A 5,537-nucleotide genomic window follows, 5' to 3' on the forward strand; every position below is an offset into this window, starting at 1 on the left:
AAGTTTCGATACCTTTGATGTGTTTTGGAAATAGTCCACTTTGTTGGCTATGCTTGATTGATGTTAACTTTGAAGTCTTGATCTTGAATTTGAACCTTGAGGTCTTGAGCTCTTGAGATTCAGTATATCCAATCCTGCTTGAGCACAATGGACTTTCCCTATAAAGTGATCAAAGGTCTTTTGATCACTTGAATAGGTTTAGGGATTTCAGCACAATACAAAGATTTGTTTGGCCAAAGTGACCTTTGGTCAGCTCTAATCAATGGGATTCAGAGAAGTTAACTAGTCTATGTACAACCCTGAATAAATCAATCAATGAAAATGAAATCATATATTTTTAAGTAAAGCCATAAGCTAAGGGATCATCCATTAAAAAGTCAGAATTTTTACATAGGGACAAAATGGTCATATTCCAAAAATAGATTAGTTAGGAAAATATTGAATAGGTTCTAATTAAAACCTAATCAAGCTAACTAACCTAATTGGTTCTAATGTTATGAGATAAAAATCAAACTAATCTAGAAATTAGCCTAAATCTAATATCTATTTATACACCACTAATCAATCAAGATTTAATTAGTTAGAACTTAATCCTAATTATATTTATTTATGCAAAAAACCTAAGTCTTCTAATTATCTATTATGGCATAATTAAGATATAAAACTAATTAAAATCCTAAAAATTAATTAAGACCTAAATTTCCATTTATCTTAAAATGAATATTCTAATTAAATTAATTACCATTCTAATTAACCTAATTAAACATGCTTAATCCTAATCATAATGTTAACTAATAATTAACAACAAAAATGGGCTCAAACATGGTTCAGGCCCATGAATGGATAATTGGCAGCAAACAAAAGAAGAAAGAAATTCGCATGGGCCTGGGAATCATGGCCCATAGTAGTTTCCTATCTTCAGATGGGGTGTAGGTCCTGGAAGTCAGGGTGTGGAAAGAAATGTTTGGGCCTTGGGCCCAAACCGAAATCCAACTTCAATGCCAATCCTGAGATTGAAAGCCATGATCGATACACCCAAAAAGACTTATCCTCATCCACATGCTGCAAACAGAAAGTGACCAACACATATGAGAAGTCAAGAATCTAAGCCGGATAAGCGTCGCAGCTCGTGCTTCTTTGAAAACTGGCGTATCATCGAGTGGATTCTGGTGTGGTGGTTCAAGAAGTTTCACCATCGCGTTTTCCATGTGCGTATTCTTCTTCGATTTGCACAAAGCATATGAGCCGGAAGCGGATCTAGATTCACAACGCAGCTTCAACAAAATGTCATCAAATCGAGTTCAATTGTCGTCTTCACCAAATCAAGATTTGTAAGATTCAACGTCGAAACTAAAATCTTTGAACTGCCTGCGACTCGCGTGCAAAATTGAGAATCACTGCGTATGAATTGACAATTGAAGCCAAAATAGGAACACTTACCGGATTGAAACTTTGCTTGTGAATAGGTACGAGTCCTCTTCTCTGATTCTGATCCGATTCGTCTTTGATTTCACGCTTCTTCTTCTTCACTTCGACCTTTCTTCTGACTCTGCTCCTCTGAACTTTTTGGCTGCGTGAGCGATGATGAACCTGCGTCTGTGGATTGAGGAGAATATGAAGAATACGCAAGTGGAAAAAATGCAGACTCTCGAAGTGAAAAATGAATCCTCTTCATTGAAGATAGGTGATATCCTTTTATAGAGTTCTCTTCATTCCCAAATTCTGTTAGAGATTCCAGTTAAATGGCAATCAAATTTGGTTCAAATTTCCTTGAAATATGGAATTATGTTGATGGTTATGATTAAGTTAGATTGGGTTTATGTCAGTTTATTTATGTTAGATTTAACAGGGTGAAAATTTAGTTATAGTTATAGGTTAACCTGAGTTGGTTGTCATTAATTTTCCCTGTTTAAAAATCTGCTAAATGTATGTTAGGAAATGCTGCTATCTGTTGTGAATTAGTCTTCTGTTATCTCCGTTTGCAGTGAAATTCAAGGTGTTAAGTGTACTATTAAATAGTTGTTAATTATATTACTATTAATTCTGATTAAGGCTAGCTAATGGAACAGTTACACTGTTAAACTGAAACTGAAATTGATTGTGGTTAGTTAAAAAGTTAGTATAGGTTAGTTATGTTAATCTGAAATCAATTGAATGTGTTGGCCATGGATTGTTAGCTTTGCTTAAAAATGTTAATTGACGATTTGAACCGGTTTAGTTATTCCGTCATGAGTTGTTTGATGCAGTCAAAAAAGTTGTTAGTTATTCGAGTTTTGGTTTGGTTTGCATGATTATTAGTATACTGTCACGACTATTAATGTAAATCAGGAATTGGATTAGATGTGTTAGGTTATGGAGCTTTTGGTTTTGAATTATACATGACAGTGGGGACTTTGATTAAAGTTGTATATTCTGTTTTGCAGGGCCTTGGCTTATTGTCTTTGAATAGTGGAAATTTGGTTGGTTGCTCTTGGCAATTGTTACTTGGAAGGGATTTGAATTATGCATTGATTGTCACTTTTGTAATGAATGTAAAATATTGGTTTAGGTTAATGTAATTTGATTGAGTAATGAAAATTGGATATTATAATGAAGTTATATTTGAATGGCAATGTGAAATATTGGTTGGAAATTGTACATGGAACTTGAATGAAGATGAATGATATTTGAATTGAAAATATGGCATTGAATGATTGAACAAAATGTTAGTTCGTGCACTTGTATGGAAAATGTTAGAAATTAGTAATGGAAAGTTTATGGAATTGAAAAATGTTTGAATATTGTTAAATGTAAGGCTAAGCATGAATGAATTGAATTATTGATTGAAAATTGGTTGGAAAGGATAAATTAATTTGAAATGGTTGTTAAATATGAACTTAGTTTAAAATGATTGTTGAAAGTCAAATTGAAAAAGGTCGAAAATTGTTAATTAAACACGATTTGAAAATTGGTTATGGAAAGTGATTTGAAACGGAATTGACAATGATTTGGCATCTTAGATCTTAATCGGTTAAGTTAAAAAAAAGAAAGTAGATTGAATTTGCAATTACATGGAAAGATCAATAATTAATAAATCTCAATGTATAACTCGAATCAAATGTGATTGATCAATGTCAAATGAGCCTATGAACTGGATGGTCGACTTTGGTCAACTAGTTGACCAAAAAGTCAACAATTGATCAAAGTCACCTGTGAGGCATGAATTAGGGGTTTCATATGATTGCAAGCAAGGCATGATTCACCTGAAACAAAGACTAATGTTTAAGCCTAAATTTATGAATACATGGAACCAAACATGAATGGATCAATCACCCTTGACTATCTGTGCCACATGAATGAAGTGAAATTAAGACATATGGATTTGCATTTACAAATACCAAAAGACTTAAGTTAATAACCTAGGCCATGTTTGAATCAGATGACATATCAACCATGTAGATGATGGATGATGCATGATATGATAACCAAACCCATTTCCCATTGAATTAGGGTTTCCACCAAGCATAGGGTGACAAATCAAGTCACAAAGCACAATAGGATCGTACCTTCCCTGATTAGGGTTTTGAGCCCAAAGCAAAGCCAATAAATGAATCACCCACGATGAGCACCCACAATTAGGGTTTTATGGATCAAAAGATTCACTTGGGACAAAAGCCAAGCACATTAGGGTTTAGGCATGAAAGATGAAGGTGCCATCTCCCAAGGTCAAGTAGGGCTATATTATGTTATTTACAAGCCTTGAATCTATGATGTTTGTAAGAATGAATGCATAATGCAGATGAATCTAAAGTCATAGGTTGGATACAATATGAAAACGGGAGGACAAATTTTGGGGTACGACAAGATTGTTATGTTAAATGAGGTTCTTACTCTGTTGCTTTAATAAATGTTTTGTTGATTAAAATGTTTCATGAAGAATGTGTAATACCCTGTTTGTGAGAATTTAATTGAATTATTTCGTAAATAAAGAGTTAGGGGTTTAGGGTGTTACATAGTTGGTATCAGAGCAGGTCAGTCAATTCGGCCTAGATTGTGACTACTTTGTACCCTTGTGCACGAGATGTGTGTGAACACTCTCGATGCTTTATAGTTATTTGCAATTATTTAACTTGTTTGGGCTGCTTGTGCATAGAGAAATGGCTGGCAGAAATGACTGTGTGGTTGTTGATGCTTTGGAAGCAATGGCTAATGTGATGGTGCAGGCAAATGAAGTGTTGCAGGTGAATCAGAATGCTGGTGTTGATGGATTCCATGGGCTGGAAAAGTTTCAGAAGAACAATATGCCTACCTTTAAGGGGAGATATGTTCCTGGTGGTGTTCAGAGTTGGCTGCAAGAGGTTGAGAATATCTTTTGAGTTATGGGTTGCACATATGAGTTGGAGGTGTTATTTGGGACATATATGATATCCGAGGAGGCTGAGTATTCGTGGGTGAATTCCCTATAGAGGATGGAGTCTGTAGATACTTAAATCACTTGGGAGAACCTAAAGAAAGAGTTTTTGGAAAAGTATTTTTCGTCGGATGTTTGCAGTAAGAAAGATAATGAGTTCCTTGAGCTAAAACAAGGAAATATGACTATTGTTGATTATGTGATAGAGTTCAAAGAGTTTGTGAGATTATGTCCCCACTATAATGGTGTGGAAGATGAAGGGTTGGAGTGCATAAAGTTTAAGAGTGGCTTACATCATGAAATCAAGCAAGCAATTCATTGGTTATTAGGAGATTCACTGATTCTCAGTGTTGGTTAATAAGAGTATAATCTATGATGAAGACAACAGGGATAGGTCTGCTCACTATAAGAGTGCTAGTGAGAAGAAAAATGAGAATCAATATCGTGTAAAACCTTATGTGTAGGGATGCTCATTGGTTTAGGAAAATTTGAACCAAACCTATGTGTTTAGGTTGGACATTTTTCTAGTTCGGGTAAAAACCAAACCAAACCAATTAAAATCAAAGTTAATTGATTCGGGCAACCGATTTCTAATTTGTCACCCGTAAACCCGAAACATACCAATAACAAATTGCAATTACCAAGTACAAACCATAATGAAATTTATTTGAATAAAGAGAATAATTGTTAATAACAAATTGCAATTACCAAGTACAAACCATAATGAAAGAAATGAAGAGGCAGAGTCTCTGGATATTTCCAATGAAAAACTGAACGGTATCGTTCAAATTATCATAAGCATATCAATCATTGGTGAAATATATAGAAATTAAACATCACAACCATTATAAATTAAACTCACAAATTGCAAAGTATCCACAAACCGCAACCCTCTTCCCAAATCGCAAAACCTCAAATCGCAACCTTCTTGATCGCAAATTCGGAAGTTTCAGTGTAAACCCTAAATTGTAAATCGTAACCTTTCGCTCACCCAATATTCGTCTCTTTCAAGTTTCACCTTCTCCCCTGTAGCGGTGTATTCGTCGCTATATGATCTATCGATTAAATCATAAGCAAGAGATACATTGAAATTTCGAGTCGCCACCGCACTTTTATTTATCCAAAGGACTGGCTAAAAAGCGAACAA

General features: G+C 34.7%; 1 long non-coding RNA gene across 1 annotated transcript; it reads left to right on the forward strand.

Annotated features, from left to right (window-relative positions):
- Positions 1-988: 988 nt before the first annotated feature.
- Positions 989-2,594, forward strand: LOC127118968 (uncharacterized). The gene is made up of 2 exons (XR_007802497.1): positions 989-1,684; positions 2,424-2,594. It is a non-coding gene; the product is annotated as an uncharacterized LOC127118968 (long non-coding RNA).
- The last annotated feature ends 2,943 nt before the right edge of the window (positions 2,595-5,537 follow it).

This window comes from Lathyrus oleraceus, chromosome 2, assembly GCF_024323335.1.
Source record: "Lathyrus oleraceus cultivar Zhongwan6 chromosome 2, CAAS_Psat_ZW6_1.0, whole genome shotgun sequence".
Lineage (NCBI taxonomy): Eukaryota > Viridiplantae > Streptophyta > Magnoliopsida > Fabales > Fabaceae > Lathyrus > Lathyrus oleraceus.